The sequence below is a fragment of the Cajanus cajan genome, chromosome 3, assembly GCF_000230855.2.
Source record: "Cajanus cajan strain Asha chromosome 3, NIPB_CcT2T_4, whole genome shotgun sequence".
NCBI lineage: Eukaryota > Viridiplantae > Streptophyta > Magnoliopsida > Fabales > Fabaceae > Cajanus > Cajanus cajan.
In genome coordinates, this window is record NC_138519.1 from 44887603 (window position 1) to 44908021 (window position 20419).

The following is a 20419-nucleotide window of genomic DNA, read 5'->3' on the forward strand; positions in this document are numbered from 1 at the left end:
ATATGGATTGGTGAGACATTTAATAAATAAATTGGATAAGATCGACAAGGTCTCAGTTTGAGAACAAGTCGTTCTAATAATCCAATACATTTTCAAAACTAAAATAAAAGCGAGCTCGACCGTCTTCGCGACCGCCGAGGCCCGTTTGGGGCCGGTGGCGACAGATGGCGACTCCACTGGGGAAGCTTCGAGAGTCAGTCCCATTTAGTGACAGACTATTTTTAACAAATAATAGTTAAAATTACTTTATTACCCCTTGCTTGTATGATAACATGCTTTATATATTTGGCTTTAAATAACTGTTGTTTGTTTAAATTTCCGCAATTGTTTGAAATAAAAACTGCACACAAACCTTTGCACACAACAGTTCCCTCTATACCCGGGGGCATGAGTGATTAACCATAGGGAGTGGATGTTAGTACGGCCGGTTGTCGAATGGGTCTATAGGTGCCCGTAGACCGTTGTCGGAAAACATCACTCAAGGTGATAACCATGAACTTGAGTCCGACGGTGCGTTGGAGCTTTCCATCGACCTACGATGAGAGGAATTGGGTCCCTATAATGGGGGCACCTTGGGGGCCTCAGACCGGTGAGAACAGTTAGATCCACCTTGAATATGCACTTTTCTGCAGGATACCCCTACCTCGTGATTCGCTCGTGACTGTTCGTGGATGAGTGAATTGTTTGTGCATTGTTTATGTGAAATTGTTTGAGCATACATTGCATTTCTTTAAACATACAACATTCCTATTCTTTTAAAAATAAGAATAAATAGGAATAAGAATCTTCCATTATACGGTGTTAACATCTACCTTCATCACATTCATATAGGTAGTTTCCCTTTTCACCCAAAAAATACAAATAATAATAATAATAAATAAAAATACCCAAAAAAAGAAAAAAAGGGGTCATTTATCCAAACCAAGCAATATCATGCATCATCTTAGGAACATCCTAAAAACATGATAATGCTTAGTTAAATAAACACTATGCATGCATATTCAACCTCATCATCTCATATCATGCATATAGATCATGGAGAGATCTAGGAGTCATTCATACATCTCTCCTAGTAATCCATTAATAAACATTAATAAAAAGAAAGAAATAATCGATGCGTATGTTCAAAGAATGGATCGCACGCCGTTCGTTATCAAGTGTAAGCCAACAACCGTGCCAATCGAGCGCACATCAACTCCGTTGTTGGTAATCAAGACGAACAAAGGGGAAGGTCCAACACCATTAAGGATCACAGTTCCAAGGCCTTTCCCTTACAAATCAAATAAGGCTGTGCCGTGGATATACGACATCCACTCTTCTGCCGACAGCGATATCTCCAACATCGCTGGACTTGGGGGCATGACTAGGAGTGGTAGGATCTACACTCCTGATGATCTTCATAACAAAGCTCCCAAGAATAAAGGGAAAGAAAAAGAAGAAAAAACCGAGGAAAATAAGGAATCCGAGGAGGAGACAGACAAACTGTTAAAATATATCCGACAGAGCGAGTACTCCATCATGGATCAACTTCATAAGACGCCAGCAAAGATTACTCTGTTGTCGTTGATCCTATGCTCCGAACCGCATCGGCAAGCTCTGTTGAAAGTCTTGAACGAGGCATACGTGTCGCACACTATCTCCCAAGACAAGTTTGAGGGGATTGTTAGTCACATCACGGCTAATGATCACCTCACCTTCATCGATGAAGAAATCCCCGCCGAGGGATCAAACCACAACAAGCCCTTGCACATCTCTATAAAGTGCAAGGAGTATCACATCGTTAAAGTCTTGGTAGATAATGGATCTTCCTTGAAAGTGATGCCAAAAAGAACGCTCAAGCAATTGGCAATCAAGGGAGTCCAAACGCGCCCGAGCAACATGATCGTTCGAGCTTTCGACGGTTCTAAAAGAGAAGTAGTGGGAGAAATCAATCTTCCAATCCAAATTGGACCCACTATCTTCAACGTCGAATTTCAAGTGATGGATATCACTCCCGCATACAGCTGTCTCCTCGGCCGACCTTGGATTCATGATGCGAAAGCTGTACCCTCTACGCTCCACCAGAAAATCAAGTTCATCGTGGATGACAAACTGGTGACTGTACAAGCTGAAGATGACATACTCATCAGCAAGCCATCCAACATACCTTATGTGGATGCAGCAGAGGAAGCTTTGGAAACCGCCTTCCAAGCATTGGAAATTGCCAATGTTGAAACGTTTCCTCGAGAAATGATGAAGGTAGCTCATATGCTCACAAAGAACGGGTACTTACCAGGACAAGGATTGGGCAAGTACTCCCAAGGAATCCCGGAGCTACCCATTATCAAGGACAATCCGGGGAAACAAGGGTTAGGATACAACCCTGTTAAAGATCAAAGAATGAAGAGGAATCAAGATCCTTCTCGACGTTCTTTAAGCCAGATCTTTAGGAAGGCTGGTTCACAAACGTCAAGGCCAGCTGTCGTCATCAAGTGTCCTTTTCCTTCTAATAGGGATGTGTAAATTCAGTGACTATTAGAGATCACTCCTCGGGGACAGCCCGACCCCCGAGCCTCGATAGGGCACATGTTTCCATTATGATTATAATAAAATCATTCTTCATTATTTCTTTATTGCTTCTTTTCTTGCTCGCAATAAAAATCTAAACCACGTTATTTAACCCTGTTTGAATAAACATGAATGAGGTTAAAATCATCTTGATAATAATAAACCCGCATCATTTTTATGTGGAAATGTGCATAACGACTTGGAGCACCTTTTCTTGGCCTCAATAAGTGCCGTCATGGATAAAAGAAATCCATTCAGGACAAAAATCCTAAAAAACAAAAAGCTCGGCAGGAAACCCAAAAAGGGGGCTGCACAAAAATAAGAGCAAAAGACCCGCTAGGAATCCCACAAAAGGGTGACCTAGGCAAAAATTAGGGTTACAAAATAATGAACAAAAACAAAAGCCCGCTAAGACATCACAAATGGGTGTTTTAGGCAAAAGTTAGGGCCGTCAAAAAAAAAGAATAAAAATAAATCCATGATGGTACCATCAATTGAATTCAACAAAGGGGCTCAAGAAAAGCTATCCAAGTTGTCAAAGCACAATCATTAATAACAAAGATGTGCTTAACTTCATAAGTGTTTAATCGAACAAGCCTAAACACTTAAGCCTACCGTTGGCCCGCCATTCTTACAAAATCCATTTTTCAAAAATAAAATAATCCCCTCTAAAACACAAACTTTTGAAAATATATCCTTTCCTTCTTTTCTCTCTTGTCCCCAACGATTTTTGAATAATCTAGTGGAAACATGGAGATATAGTGGTCAATAGGAGGGTTGACACATCTTCTAAAGGAAGGGAGAATCATTTGGTTGATAACACCAAAAATCAAATACGCATCGTTCCTCGGTTACAGAAATCGGCAAAGCACAGTCTGTCTGGAGGAATGGCAAGATCCAAACAAAGAACGCATCGATTAATTCTTTTGAAAAACTGAATCAAATAGAATTAGGTGCATCTCATTTGCATACATGCATACAGATGATAGGTGTACTAGAAGATCACTTATTCTCTGTTTATATCTTAAAAAAAAAAAAAAAAAAAAAAGAGAGGTTAAAAAAAAAAAAAAAAAAAAAATTGTATTGCATTTGTGCATCACACACACATTAGTCGCACATTCAAAGACCTTATCATGAGGCAACCGCATAAAATAGAAAAATAGAAAATTGCTTGTGTATGACAGCAGCAAGCAAAATGCAAAGATTCAGAAAATCAACAGCATCATACAGAATAACTGAGCCTGGAGAGGCTTGCCGAAAGAATACTCTCAAAATAACTGAGCCTGGAGAGGCTTGCCGAAACAATACTCTCTCAGAATAATTGAGCCTGGAGAGGCTTGCCGAAACAATACTCCTACAAAAAAACTGAGCCTGGAGAGGCTTGCCGAAATAATACTCTCTCATAATAACTGAATTTAATTTCTTTAGCACTTTTAATTTCTGTACAGCAAAAGCCAAAAACATAAAAAAGGCAAAATACAGAAAAAGCCAAATCAGAAGAAAAGGCAAAATACAGAAAAAGCCGAAAATGAAAAAAGGCAAGGATATAGAAAATCCAACAAACAGCTTGTACCGAATAACTAAGCCTGGAGAGGCTTACCAAAATAATACTCCACATCCTCCACAGTATGCAGAATAACTGAGCCTGGAGAGGCTCGCAGAAATAATACTCCCCAGAGGGAACCTCAGCTCAAGCTCACGGAAAAATCCCCAGCGAGAGCTATCAAAGCAAAATCGACGCAATCCCCAATGGAAGTGCGATCATCCAAACAGTATATACAAGTCAAAGGACTTAACACTTCCTCAGTGAAGATAGCTCTCCAACTCAAGTGTCGAGTGAGGCTAAGCCTGTAGAGGCTTCCTAAATAATACTCTGGGATACATAAGATCCCTCATTCCCCAATCGCCTACTCAGAGGCATCCCTGCAAAAGGAGAAAAATCAAAAAAACATCAATAACCATTCCCCAAGTGGAATCTGGCTCTCAGCCAATCATTGAACATCAAGGTGATATGCCTAACAGAAGAGGCTAATCAAAATCAATGACAAAATCCCCCAGTGGATAACAGCCTACACAGAGGCAGCAAAATCAGAAAACCAAAAGAGACACCCGAACAAGGATAACCGGGATACTCCACCAACGTCGAAAGGACGTCAGCCAATCATAAGGCACCGCTCACATCAGAAAGAGCATCTTTGTGTCTGCACCCCAAAGGAATCAGAAATTCCCCAGTGGGCACCAACTACGTAATGGAAAGTTGGGACACAAGAACCTATGAGTAACTGCACATCCCCTAGACGGATCCCTGCGTTATCCAGCCCTCAGTGGCACAAAAATCGAAAAACAACCGTCGAAGCAGCATCATGGACTGTGGAGACAAAATCATCACAAATCCCTGAAAAGGAGATATTCACGCTACCCCCGTCGTCACAAACACGGAGGTATGCAGCTTCCGGCTCGAGCAATGAGCGAAGCTATCTCTGGAAAGGAGGTACTCACTGCTTACCGTTGTCACAAGGGTACTTAGCTTCCGGCTCGAACAAAGAGTGAAGCTAAGCCTGGAGAGGCGGTACTCACAGCTTCCAGCTTGGGCAGCAAGCGAGACAAAGCCTGGAGAGGCGAAACTCACACTGCTCACCATCGTCACAAAGGTGCTTAGTTTCCGGCTCGAACAAAGAGCAAGACTAAGCCTGGAGAGGCGAAACTCTCACTGCTCACCGTCGTCACAAAGGTGCTTAGTTTTCGGCTCGAACAAAGAGCGAGACTAAGCCTGGAGAGGCGAAACTCACACTGCTACCGTTGTCACAAGGGTACTTAGCTTCCGGCTCGAACAAAGAGTGAAGCTAAGCCTGGAGAGGCGGTACTCACAGCTTCCAGCTTGGGCAGCAAGCAAAGTAAAACCTGGAGAGGCTACTCGACAATTTTCCACCGGAAGACGCTACAAGTCAGAAGGTCGGCGCATCACCCGGACAATTGGGTCAACTCCTTTACTTGTCAGCCGGTACACCAAAAGGCCGTCCGACTAAGTAAAGGGGGGGCAGCTGTAGACCCCTAAAATTGTCCGGGTCGGAAATAAAGCTTGAAGACTCTCGAAGACTGAAGGAAGATCAGCCAGAAGGACTCCTGAAAGGCCCTAGGAGGGTTCTCTGTAGGTCTAGAGGTCTTAGAATAGCTCAAAATAAGGAAGTGGAGGGAATGAAGCCCAATACGGCCGTACTGAACTTAATACGGCCGTATTGAAGCTTCAATACGGCCGCCGTGAACTCAATACGGCGTATTGAAGTTTCTGAAACTTCAATACGGCCGTACTGAAATCAATACGGCCGTATTGAAGCTTCAATACAGCCGTATTGAACTTAATACGGCCGTATTGAAATTTCTGAATTTCAATACGGCCGTATTGAACTCAATACGGCCGTATTGAAGTTCAAAAAATTCAATACGGCCGTATTGCTTCTGTAGGCCGTATTGCGCCTATTCCCTATAAATATGACGTCAATTGGACGTCATTCCACACTTTCACACTCAGTTTTGACTCCCTCCTTGAGTATTCTGGGGTTTTTGAGCAGTGTTCTGCCCTAGAAATCTCTCTGGGAGTCGATCCGACGAAGTTCTGGAAATCCGAGCACTTAGCTTGGAGATTCGAACCTAGTCGAAGGGAAATCCTCCGGATTTCCATAGTCAAAATTTTATAGGAGGGAGCGAGCGGGCTTGTAGAGCGAGGGAACGCCAAAAAGCTTCCCAGTTTTACGAAATATATAAAAGCACGCTTCAAAGGTTTCTTCTTAAAATCCTTCCTTTTACTGCTTTCTGTGTGCATATTTAAACTGTCATCATGTAGATAGTTAATTTATAATCGTTTAGAATAAATAGGGGTAATTTAGTAATTTTACGCTGTTATTTTAGAAAATAATCTGTCATAGGGAACCCGAAAGGGGCGCTGTGGGGTGCTAACACCTTCCCCACGCGTAACCGACTCCCTTACCCAACTCTGGTTGTAATGGCCAAAGTTGATTTATAAAATCAATTGCCTTATCCCTTTTTCCAATGTTTTGAGTAAAACATTGGTGGCGACTCCACGAACCCTCCTTTTGCGAAAACCACTAATCCATGGAGGGTCCCGCTTGGGATTAATATGGATTGGTGAGACATTTAATAAATAAATTGGATAAGATCGACAAGGTCTCAGTTTGAGAACAAGTCGTTCTAATAATCCAATACATTTTCAAAACTAAAATAAAAGCGAGCTCGACCGTCTTCGCGACCGCCGAGGCCCGTTTGGGGCCGGTGGCGACAGATGGTCCTCCATCATACCCTCCTTCTTGAGAAGGATTTGACCTCAAATCTTTAAGCTCTTCCATTCCATTGATCCTTCAAAAGAAGTGAAACCACAATTAGGGGAGTAAAAATTAAAACTTAACTATGCAATCCTTAGTACATAATTTGTTGAATGAAAGTGCTTAGGGCAAAGGGGAGAGCCAAAGAGGCATCACCAAAATTTTATTGACCCATGCAATTCATTCACCAAATCATCTATCTTAGGATTGGGTGCCTTTTATTCAATGATGGCTTTTAAAAGGTGCTCATCCTCCATTGCCATCTTTCTTTGGCACCAAAGAAAAGAGGATGGCACAAGGGTTAAGGTTCACTTGAACCTAGCCCTTTTTCTTCAAAGGAAAAATTCTTTTTATCTTTTCTTTTCTTTTTGTTTTTGTTTTTGCTTTTCTCTTCATCATCTTTCTTAGCCTTTAGTTTGAGTTGGTCCTCATTCACTTGAGAGGGTGATAGAGGACACCACACAAACTTCTTACCTAAGTGTTGGAAACTTATTTTATTGGTGAGGCCATCATGGATTATGTGCTTGTCAAATTGCCATGGCCTCCCAAGCAAGACATGACTAACCTCTAATGGCACTATGTCACACAAAACATTTTCTTTATAGTTGCCAATAGAGATTGGTATGCTTGTTTGTTGGTTGACTACAACACCTCTTTCCTCATTGATCCATTGCATTTTGTAAGGTTTAGGATGAGGTTTTGTAGTTAAGGCTAACTTATCAACCAATCTAGTACTACAACAATTAGAAGTAGACCCACTATCGACAATGAGAGAACAAGTACTTTCTAAGACCTTGCATTTTGTTTGAAACAAGTTCTCTCGTTGTGATTGGTCAATTTCACTAGATTGATTGTTAAGGAGCCTTCTAACCAACAATAAGTCTCCTTCACAAGGTAAAATTTCTTCCTCGGAGTCTATGGCTTCTTCTCCACTAGAGGAAGATGAAGTAGCTTCATCAAGGCTACTATAGTGATCTTGGGCTTTTAAAACCATGGTTTTCTTTGTAGGACATTGAGAAGCAATATGTCCTCTTCCAAGACACTTAAAGCACTTGATTTCACTTGACTTAGACTCTTTGGAAGGTGCTTTAAAAGATGAATTTTCTTTTTCTTTTCCTTTTTCTTTTTCTTCTTTGGGATAAGGTAGGGAAGAGTGGCCCTCCTTCTTAAAACTCTTGGAATAAGAGGGAGTGGAGTCTTTTCGAAAAGGTTTTCTTGTAAGTTGATGCTCCACTCTTGAGCAAAGTTGAACAAGTTCATTCAAATCCCTATAAGGTAGAAGTTCAACTTTGTCTCTTATCTCAAGATTAAGACCACTTTGAAATCTAGAGATTGTGGTCCTCTCTTCCTCCCTAATCCCAGCCCTCATCATTAGCAACTCCATAGATTGCCTATATTCTTCCACACTAGAGGACCCTTGTTTCAATCTTTGAAGCTTATCCATAAGCTCTCGGTCATAGTATGGAGGAATATGCCTCCTTCTTAAGGCACTACGGAGCTCATTCCAATATTGGATTGGGGGCTCATGATTTATTCTCCTTTCTTTTTCTAAGGAGGTCCACCAATACATAGCATGCCCTTGGAAGCTAAGGGTTGCTAAAGAAACCTTCCTATCTTCACTTATTCCATGGCAAGAGAAAAGTTGCTCAACTTTCATTTCCCAATCTAAATAATTTTCAACATTATCCTTGCCATGAAATGGGGGAAGATTGATGTTAGGTTCCCTATTGGAGGACTCCCTATTTCTATAATGTCTTGGGGGCCTTTGATAGTAATCATCATTGTGATGACTACTAAAGAAGATATCACTTGGAGGTTGGGTATGATGCCCTTCCTCCTCATGAGCACTTGCATACATGTGCCCCTTTCCTCTTGAGGGTTGAGGAGAAGTGACTTTTGGTCTTGAACCACTAGCCTCTCCTCCCACAACTAATCTTTCAAGTAATCTTTTTATTTCCTCATTGTTTCTTTCAAACTCTTTTTCTTTTCTTCTAATTTCTTCCTCTCTTTTTATATTTTCTTCCTCTTTTCTTCTTAGGTAATCTTTCAATTGCCTAAGCTCATCCCTAACACTAGACCTAGAACTATGCAAATTATGACCATGTACACTAGAATGCTCACTCATCTTTGATCAAAAGGTTTTCACAAAATTTTCACAAAGAGTTAAAAAAAAGGTTTTCACAAAGATTGAGTGATAAAAAGGTTTTCACAAAAAGTTTTAAAGGTGCAAGATAAGTAGAAAAGGCCTAAGTTTACAAATTGAACCTTCAAGGGGAGGTGGACTACAAAGAATCACTTAATAACCAAGCCCTTTTCAAGTAAAAATTACTAAGCCCTTTTTACCTTTCTTACAAAAACAATTTTGACACTACCAAGTGTGTGTGTGCACGCACCCCTAGTAGGCAAAAGAATTAAGCCTTCTAAACGTTTTGGAAGCAAAAGTAAAAATCCTAGACAATTATACTAGTAAAACTATAAAGCATGCAATGGAAAGCAATTTAGAACATACACTAGTCGAGGTCCTAGTGAAGGTTTTCAAATCACCTTCTCTACACGCTCTAAAACCCAAGTTGAAGAGGTTTAAAATGGCCAAAATTACAAACCAAAGGGAAGAAATGAATGGCCTAAAACAAAGGGCCGAAAGTAAGTAAAACAATGTAATCAAGAAAAACAAGTCTTCAAACTCCTCCTCTTATGGTTCCTTCACAATGAGCACACGTGTTAGCACCTCTCCCAAGTGTTTACTCTCCTTTTGGTTTAGTTAAAACCCTTCCAAAGGCTAGGTTGGGTTTTGGTTCACTCCTCCACTCAATCCACCAAAGGATTGCTACTTTGCTAGATAGGTGCTTCACCTACAATCAATGAAAACCAACCAAGAGCAAGAGTTCCAAAAAGATAAAACTGAAAAGGCACAATTAGGAAAGCTAAACTCAAAGAGAATTGATGGAGACAAACAAAAGAGGTCAAAAGAAAGACAAGCAAAAAAATTAAGACTCAATCAATAAAGGATAGCACTCAAAAGAATAAACCTAGAATGGCACTAGAATGGGTTTGTGTTTAAGTTTCACTTGCTTAAGTCTTTTAATGTTTTCGGTCCAGCCAAGGTATAAGTCCCAAAAATATGTCCAAATTGTCAAATGTCCAACTCCAAATGCAAAGGGAATGGTCCAAGTCCACAAGTCTAGCAACAAGTCTTTTTTGTCCAATATTTTTTTTTTGTTCTTGTTCTTTTTGGGTTCACGGCCTTTTGCTTTTTTAATTGTCCTTGGGTCAATTTTTTTTTTTTAACTTTTTCAGCCCAATTAGTTGCTTAGGTTTTGCACTTGTGGTGGCACAAAAATTAGGTCAAAAATATGTAGCATAGGAGCAAGACAAGTGGCGCATCCTTAGAGGTTCTTTAAGGAATATTTTGAGTGGAATTGGTTTTGTACTATTTAGGTCAAGTTGTTTTAGCACAAAATATCCAGCACCTCTTAGATTCTTTTAGGGTTCTTGGAAAACAAGAAAGCAACTTAGACAAGTGAAAATGCAAGGGTAAAGATGGGCGGTTTTTCTAGCATGTGCAAGAAGGTTCACACATGGAAAATCATGGCAACATAGAACATGCTAGAAGCTATTAGCATGCATGAATGACCTAGATAGGAATTCTATATGACACGCCCACTTAAGATGTATGCATCATGGTATTTTTCATGTTTTCATGCAAGGTGTTTGGGCACATACATGGAAAATATGTAAGTGTAGACCCCTAAAATTGTCCGGGTAGGAAATAAAGCTTGAAGACTCTCGAAGACTGAAGGAAGATCAGCCAGAAGGACTCCTGGAAGGCCCTAGGAGGGTTCTCTGTAGGTCTAGAGGTCTTAGAATAGCTCAAAATAAGAAAGTGGAGGGAATGAAGCCCAATACGGCCGTACTGAACTTAATACGGCCGTATTGAAGCTTCAATACGGCCGCAGTGAACTCAATACGGCGTATGAAGTTTCTGAAACTTCAATACGGCCGTACTGAAATCAATACGGCCGTATTGAATCTTCAATACAGCCGCAGTGAACTCAATACGGCCGTATTGAAATTTCTGAATTTCAATACGGCCGTATTGAACTCAATACGGCCGTATTGAAGTTCAAAAATTTCAATACGGCCGTATTGATTCCGTAGCCCGTATTGGGCCTGTTCCCTATAAATATGACGTCAATTGGACGTCATTTCACACTTTCACACTCAGTTTTGACTCCCTCCTTGAGTATTCTGGGGTTTTTGAGCAGTGTTCTGCCCTAGAAATCTCTCTGGGAGTCGATCCGACGAAGTTCTGGAATTCCGAGCACTTAGCTTGGAGATTCGAACCTAGTCGAAGGGAAATCCTCCGGATTTCCATAGTCAAAAGTTTTTAGGAAGGAGCGAGCGAGCTTGTAGAGCGAGGGAACGCCAAAAAGCTTCCCAGTTTTACTCAATATATAAAAGCACGCTTCAAGAGGTTTCTTCTTAAATCCTTCCTTTTACTGCTTTCTGTGTGCATATTTAAACTGTCATCATGTAGATAGTTAATTTATAATCGCTTATAATAAATAGGGGTAATTTAGTAATTTTACGCTATTATTTTAGAAATAATCTGTCATAGGGAACCCGAAAGGGGCGCTGTGGGGTGCTAACACCTTCCCCACGCGTAACCGACTCCCTTACCCGACTCTGGTTGTAATGGCCAAAGTTGATTTATAAAATCAATTGCCTTATCCCTTTTTCCAATGTTTTGAGTAAAACATTGGTGGCGACTCCACGAACCCTCCTTTTGCGAAAACCACTAATCCATGGAGGGTCCCGCTTGGGATTAATATGGATTAGTGAGACTTTTAATAAATAAATTGGATAAGATCGACAAGGTCTCAGTTTGAGAACAAGTCGTTCTAATAATCCAATACATTTTCAAAACTAAAATAAAAGCGAGCTCGATCGTCTTCGCGACCGCCGAGGCCCGTTTGGGCCGGTGGCGACAGATGGCGACTCCGCTGGGGAAGCTTCGAGAGTCAGTCCCATTTAGTGACAGATTATTTTTAACAAATAATAGTTAAAATTACTTCATTACCCCTTGCTTGTATGATAACATGCTTTATATATTTGGCTTTAAATAACTGTTGTTTGTTTAAATTTCCGCAATTGTTTGAAATAAAAATTGCACACAAACCTTTGCACACAACAATTCCCTCTATACCCGGGGGCATGAGTGGTAATCCATAGGGAGTGGATGTTAGTACGGCCGGTTGAATGGGTCTATAGGAGCCTACGAGACCGTTGTCGGAAAAACATCACTCAAGGTGATAACCATGAACTTGAGTCCGACAGTGCGTTGGAACTTTCCATCGACTTACGACGAGAGGAATTGGGTCCCTATAATGGGGGCACCTTGGGGGCCTTTGACCAAGTGAGAACAGTTAGATCCTCCTTGAATATGCACTTTTCTGCAGGAGACCCCTACCTCGTGATTCGCTCGTGACTGTTCGTGGATGAGTGAATTGTTTGTGTAAATGCTTATGTGCAATTGTTTGTGCATTAATAAATAAACCTCGTAATAAGGTCTAAGAATAAATCCCCATGCATGAAAATGTCATGACATGAGAGGAAAAACCAATGTGTGAAAATATAAAAGTAAAGAGCATAGGCATCATTATCAATAATACCTCATGCATCCTCATCATCATTTATAGGTTCACTAATACCCTCTCGATGTGAGTGAAAGAGACCCGTGACTATTGAGTTTCTCCGTTGTGGAGGGATCATAGGCTAGGGAGGGTGATAAACTTTCATCTTAAAAAGGCAGCGCCTTAAAAATGAAAGATTATCAAGCTCACATCAAGAGTGTATTCATATCATAAATAAGCTAATTAGAATAAAAATTCATTTTAGAAAGTGGCTGGTCATCTCTCTGTCCTCACGCGCGCGCCGAAAATCAAGAAGATGGACGCGATGGAGGAACAAATTAAGAAGCTTACAGCCGAGCTCTCACAGCTCAAGGAGCAAATGGCGCAAATGATGGAACTCATGCGTCACCACAACATACACGGGGCTGAGCACAGTGACCATGAGTCCCATCATGTTGAAGCAAAAGTGGAACAAGAGCTGAAAAGTGGGAAGCTAGCTAAACCTTCCCAATCATTTAAAGCTAAGAAGACCTTTGGGAAGAAGAAGGAAGGAGGAGTCAATGCTATAACCATTTCCTCATCTTCTTCCACTTCGAAGTTAGGAAAGTCGCAATTCAACCCTGTGAAGAAGTTTGATAAACTTCCGACCACATATAGCGACCTCCTGCCGAAGCTAGTGGAAGCACGTCTTCTAGCTTACGTTCCACCAAGGAAGATGGATCCACCTTATCCCGAGTGGTACAAACCACAAGATAAATGCCTATACCACTCGGGGGCACCAGGGCATTCAACAGAGAAATGCCTAGCTCTCAAATACAAGGTCCAAGACCTTATTGATGCCGGATGGATCACTTTTGATTCAACAGCGCCCGACGTGAGCAAGAATCTTCGACCAAAGCAGGAGTAGAGAATGGCAAGCCACAATAGGGCCCCTTCATATTTTTCTTTTCTTTTAGGGACTCATGATCAGTACCCGAGATCATGAGAACCTTTTCATGTAAATAAGGGTTTTACAGTTTTTTAAAATATCAATAAAGAGGCATTTTTCACATTACTCTCTTTTTTGTTCTTTTCTCTCTTTCCCCATTAACATTAATAAATTCTAAACCTAAACAGAACCAATAAAATAATTATGTCTGTAATTGTTCGCTCTGACCGGGATCCGAAAGTTGAGGATAAACGGGTTGAGTTGGACAGTGATGAGGAGACCATCTCTCCGGATCTGCAAAGATTGCTAGATCAAGAAACTCGTCTACTCCAACCATGTCAAGAGGAATTGGAGACCGTGAATTTGGGGCAGGGCCGAAAGATAAAAAAGGTCAATATTGGGACCCATATCGGTGATGAAATAAGGACACATGTTTCCACTATGATTATGATAAAATCATTCTTCATTGCTTCTTTTCTTGCTTATAATAAAATTCTAAACCGCATCATTTTTAACCCTGTTTGAATAAACATGAATAAGGTTAAAATCATCTTAATAATAATAAACCCACATCATTTTGTGTGGAAGTGTGCACGACAACTTGGAGCACCTTTCCTTGGCCTCAATAAGTGCCGTCATGGATAAAAAGAAATCCATTCAGGATAAAAATCCTTTAAAAAAAAACAAAACAAAAAGCTCGGCAGGAAACCCAAAAAGGGGGCTGCACAAAAATAAGAGCAAAAGACCCGCTAGGAATCCCACGAAAGGGTGACCTAGGCAAAAGTTAGGGTTACAAAAATAAACAAAAACAAAGGTCCGCTAAAACGCCACAAAAGGGTGTTTTAGGCAAAAATAAGGACAATCAAAAAACAAAATAAATCCATGATGGTACCATGAACCGAATTCAAAAAGAAAGGTTCAAGGGAAGCTATCCAAGTTGTCAAATCACAACACGACTTTTTAACCTCATAAGTGTTTAATCGAACAAGCCTAAACACATAAGCCTACCTTGACCATCCATTCTTACAAAAACCATTTTTGAAAAATAATCCCCTCTAAAACACAAACTTTTGAAAAATATACCCTTTCCTTCTTTTCTCTCTTGTCCCAACGATTTTAGAATAATCTAGTGGAAGCATGGAGAAATAAATCATCACTGATAATGGATCTAATCTGAACAACCAAATGGTGGAAGAACTGTGCCAAGAATTCAAAGATCCAACACAACTCTTCCCCATATCGGCCAAAGATGAATGGGACAGTCGAGGCAACCAATAAGAGCATCAAGAAAATAGTGCAAAAGATGGTTGTCTCATTTAAAGACTGGCATGAGATGTTACCCTTCGCTCTTCATGGCTATAGGACTTCAGTACGCACGTCTGCAGGAGCTACTCCATTCTCCCTCATCTATGAGATGGAGGCAGTTTTACTCGTCGAAGTCGAGATACCTTCTCTAAGGGTAATCGTGAAAACAAAACTTTCCGAGGCAGAAAGGGTTCAAAGCCGACATGACCGGTTGAACCCTATCAAAAAGAAACGGCTGAACGCCATATGCCATGGTCAAGCCTATCAGAGGAAGATCAAAAAGGCTTTTGACAAGAAAGTCCACCCTCGAGTCTACCATGAGGGAGAGTTGGTAATGAAGAAATTACTACCAACTCAAAAAGGGCAAAATCGGAAAGTGTGCCCCAAATCACGGAGGACCATACGTGGTAAAACGAGCCTTCTCAGGAGAAGCATTGATTCTCACAAACATGGACGGAGAAGAACTTCGATACCCAGTCAACATTGACGTGGTAAAGAAGTACTATGCTTGAAGACGTTGCTTGCATAGGCCTGCTAGGATGAAAACCCAAAAAAAGGCGTCCTAGGCAAAAGTTAGGGCAAAATAAAAAGCCCGCCAGTACAAGGGTACTAGGCAAAACAACGGCAAAATTATCCCCGCTAGGATACGTCCTAGGCAAAAGTTAGGGGCAAAAGAATAAGATGTAAAAGCAAAGCAAGCAACGATCGCTTGAATCGAAAACCGAAAGGCGGTTCAAGTGATTATCTTCTAGAAGCAAGCGTCTTGCAGCATCTACACTCCTGGCTCAGGCCGAAGCAATTAGGGGAACGTAAAGAGCAACAATTACAGATATAATTGTTAAGCCCAATGTATATAGCCTACCCTGGCCAGCCATTCTTCAGAAATTTCCTTCTGTATATCTTTCTGTAAAAAAAAAAACACTTGTGAATATCAAATAAAATATCCATTTGTTTCTTTTCTCTCTTGACCATGTGATTATGCCTCTAAATTGATGTTTCAAAAATTGTACGAAACTCTTTTAATAATCGGTCAAATAAAGAAAATTGGAGGGGTTCCTATAAAATCCATAATCTCCTGCATAAAGGCTCACAAAAATACTCCCTCGCGTCAATGACAAAAAGTCCTCCAAGAAGAAGAGGATAGGGAGAGCCACTCACTTTTCTAAATAAATGAACAAAAATAAAAAATAAAAAATAAAAATTGTATTGCATTTGTGCATCACACACACATTAGTTGCACATTCAAAGACCTTATCATGAGGCAACCGCATAAAATAGAAAAATAGAAAATTGCTTGTGTATGACAGCAGCAAACAAAATGCAAAGATTCAGAAAATCGACAGCGTCATACAGAATAACTGAGCCTGGAGAGGCTTGCCGAAAGAATACTCTCAGAATAACTGAGCCTGGAGAGGCTCGCCGAAATAATACTCTCTCAAAATAACTGAGCCTGGAGAGGCTCGCCGAAATAATACTCTCTCAGAATAACTGAGACATTTCTATACAGAAAAAGCCAAAACCAACAAAAAAGGCAAAAATACAGAAATCAACAAAAATACAGAAAAAGCCGAACTCAACAAAAAAGGCAAAAACACAGAAAAAGCCAAAATCAACAAAAAAAGGCAAAAACACAGAAAAAGCCAAAATCGAAAAAAGGGCAAAATACAGAAAATCCAACAAATCATACAGAATAACTGAGCCTGGAGAGGCTCGCCGAAAAAATACTCGTACAGAAAAATTGAGCCTGGAGAGGCTCGCCGAAATAATACTCCCGCAAAATAATTGAGCCTGGAGAGGCTTGCCTAAATAATACTCCCGCAGAATAATTGAGCCTGGAGAGGCTTGCCGAAATAATACTCCTTCAGAATAATTGAGCCTGGAGAGGCTCGCCGAAATAATACTCTTTCATCATAACTAAAGCCTGGAGAGGCTTGCAGAAATAATACTCTCTCAGAATAAATGAGCCTGGAGAGGCTCGCAGAAATAATACTCCCCAGAGAAACCTCAACTCAAGCTCACGGGCCAAATTTCCCAGCGAGAGCTATCAAAGCAAGATCGTCAAAATCCCCAATGGAAGTACGATCTCCCAAGCAGAATATCCAAGTCAAAGGACTTAAACTTCCTCAGTGAAGATAGCTCTCCAGCTCAAGCGTTGAGTGAGGCTAAGCCTGCAGAGGCTTCCTAAATAATACTCTGGGATACATAAGATCCCTAAATCCCCAGTCGCCTACTCAGAGGCACCCCTTCAAGAAAAATCACAAAAAGATCAATAACCATTCCCCAAGAGGAATCCGGCACTCAGCCGAACACTGAACATCAAGATAATTCGCCTACTCAGAGGCACTCTTTCAAAAAAGGAAAAAAATCAAAAATATCAATAAATATTCCCCAAGCGGAATCCTGCTTTTAGCCAAACATCAAGCGTCAAGATGATCTGCCTAACAGAAGAGGCTAATCACAATCAATGACAAAATCCCCCAGCGGATAACAGCCTACACAGAGGCGACAAAACCAGAAGAACAAAAAGAGTCACCCGCATAAGGATAACCGGGATACTCCACCTACGTCAAAGGACGTCAGCCAAACATAAGGCATCGCTCAATTCAAGAAGAGCATCTGTGTCTACACCCCAAGGAAACAGAAATTCCCCATGGGTACCAACAATGCAATGCAAGTTGGGACACAGGAACCTATGAATGACTGCACATCCCCTAGACGGATCCCTGCGTTATCCAGCCCTCAGTGGCACAAAATCAGAAAAACCGTCGAAGCAGCATCGTGGACTGTGGAGACAAAATCATATCAAAGCCTAAAAGGCAATACCCAGCTGCCCAGTTGTCGAGAGCACCGAGGTATGCACCAGCCTGGAGAGGCAATACTCAGCTGCCCAGTTGTCGAGAGCACCGAGGTATGCACCAGCCTGGAGAGGCAATACTCAGCTGCCCAGTTGTCGAGAGCACCGAGGTATGCACAAGCCTGGAGAGGCAATACTCAGCTACCCAGTTGTCGAGAGCACCGAGGTATGCACAAGCCTGAGAGGCAATACCCAGCTACCCAGTTGTCGAGAGCACCGAGGTATACACAAGCCTGAGAGGCAATACTCTGCTACCCAGTTGTCGAGAGCACCGAGGTATGCACAAGCCTGAGAGGCAATACTCAGCTACCCAGTTGTCGAGAGCACCGAGGTATGCACAAGCCTGAGAGGCAATACTCAGATACCCAGTTGTCGAGAGCACCGAGGTATACATAAGCCTGAGAGGCAATACTCTGCTACCCAGTTGTCGAGAGCACCGAGGTATGCACAGGCCTGGAGAGGCAGTACTCAGCTACCCAGTTGTCGAGAGCACCGAGGTATGCATGAGCCTGGAGAGGCGACGACTAATACTCAACCTGGAGAGGCTACTCAACAATTTTCCACCGGAAGACACTACAAGTCAGAAGGTTGGCGTATTACCCGGACAATTGCGTCAACTCCTTTACTTGTCAATCGATACACCAAAAAGACCGTTTGACTAAGTAAAGGGGGGGCAGCTGTAGACCCCTAAAATTGTCCGGGTCGGAAATAAAGCTTGAAGACTCTCGAAGACTGAAGGAAGATCAGCCAGAAGGACTCCTGGAAGGCCCTAGGAGGGTTCTCTGTAGGTCTAGAGGTCTTAGAATAGCTCAAAATAAGAAAGTGGAGGGAATGAAGCCCAATACGGCCGTACTGAACTTAATACGGCCGTATTGAAGCTTCAATACGGCCGCAGTGAACTCAATACGGCGTATGAAGTTTCTGAAACTTCAATATGGCCGTACTGAAATCAATACGGCCGTATTGAATCTTCAATACAGCCGCAGTGAACTCAATACGGCCGTATTGAAATTTCTGAATTTCAATACGGCCGTATTGAACTCAATACGGCCGTATTGAAGTTCAAAAATTTCAATACGGCCGTATTGATTCTGTAGCCCGTATTGGGCCTGTTCCCTATAAATATGACGTCAATTGGACGTCATTTCACACTTTCACACTCAGTTTTGACTCCCTCCTTGAGTATTCTGGGGTTTTTGAGCAGTGTTCTGCCCTAGAAATCTCTCTGGGAGTCGATCCGACGAAGTTCTGGAATTCCGAGCACTTAGCTTGGAGATTCGAACCTAGTCGAAGGGAAATCCTCCGGATTTCCATAGTCAAAAGTTTTTAGGAAGGAGCGAGCGAGCTTGTAGAGCGAGGGAACGCCAAAAAGCTTCCCAGTTTTACTCAATATATAAAAGCACGCTTCAAGAGGTTTCTTCTTAAATCCTTCCTTTTACTGCTTTCTGTGTGCATATTTAAACTGTCATCATGTAGATAGTTAATTTATAATCGCTTATAATAAATAGGGGTAATTTAGTAATTTTACGCTATTATTTTAGAAATAATCTGTCATAGGGAACCCGAAAGGGGCGCTGTGGGGTGCTAACACCTTCCCCACGCGTAACCGACTCCCTTACCCGACTCTGGTTGTAATGGCCAAAGTTGATTTATAAAATCAATTGCCTTATCCCTTTTTCCAATGTTTTGAGTAAAACATTGGTGGCGACTCCACGAACCCTCCTTTTGCGAAAACCACTAATCCATGGAGGGTCCCGCTTGGGATTAATATGGATTAGTGAGACTTTTAATAAATAAATTGGATAAGATCGACAAGGTCTCAGTTTGAGAACAAGTCGTTCTAATAATCCAATACATTTTCAAAACTAAAATAAAAGCGAGCTCGACCGTCTTCGCGACCGCCGAGGCCCGTTTGGGCCGGTGGCGACAGTAAGACAAAATATAGGAAGTAAAAAAATGACAAAACAATAGGTAGATTCAAAAAGAAAAATGCATGAACATGTAATACTCAACCTAGCATAGAAATATGACAACCTAACAATGGAACCTAAAACATGGAAGGTTCAAGGAAAACAAGTATGAACCACACAAAAATATTCGGTCAAGAGAGGAGAAGAAGAGAAATGACCGAATACCAAAAAAATAGAGAACAAAGAAGACTCAAAGGGAAATAAGGAAGGAAAACATTTACCCTTGAAGAACCATGGCTCTAGATACCACTTGATGGAAGGTGGCTTAGTTCCATGCACGCCCTTGATCTTGGTTCAACAAGGGAGACTCCAAAAGATGATGAAAAATGAAGGAGATGGTGGCGGAAGCACAAAGGTGAAGGTGAAGAGGGTTTGCTCAAGGTTGTTTCATCCAAGTGTAGGATGAAACCTATTTAGGGTTTTGCTTTTATGGTGGAGATGGGAGGAGGTTAGCCAAAGGCAACCTAGTGCTAAGGAAAAGGTTGGTGTTTAGGGTGATGGAGGTGGCACACAAGGTGTATGGGAGGTGTTTGGTGGGGTGTTGCTCCTTTTGGCTAGCTCACTTCACTAAGGTTGGTGAAGGCCACCCAAGGTAGGCCAAACTCACTCACTCACGGTGGTGGAAGGAGGAGGAGAAGGGGAGGAGGCCGTGGAGTTCCTAGAGACTAAGGAGAATGACAATGAGGCAAAATGCACACTCAATATCATTAATATCCAAAGTGTCTACAAGGAGCTAGACTAGGGGAATATATAGGAAGGCTTGCATTTAGGGTTGCATTTAGGGTGAGTGGCCGAATTTCACTAGGGAGAAATGCACCCTAAATGAAATGCCAAATGCAACCCTA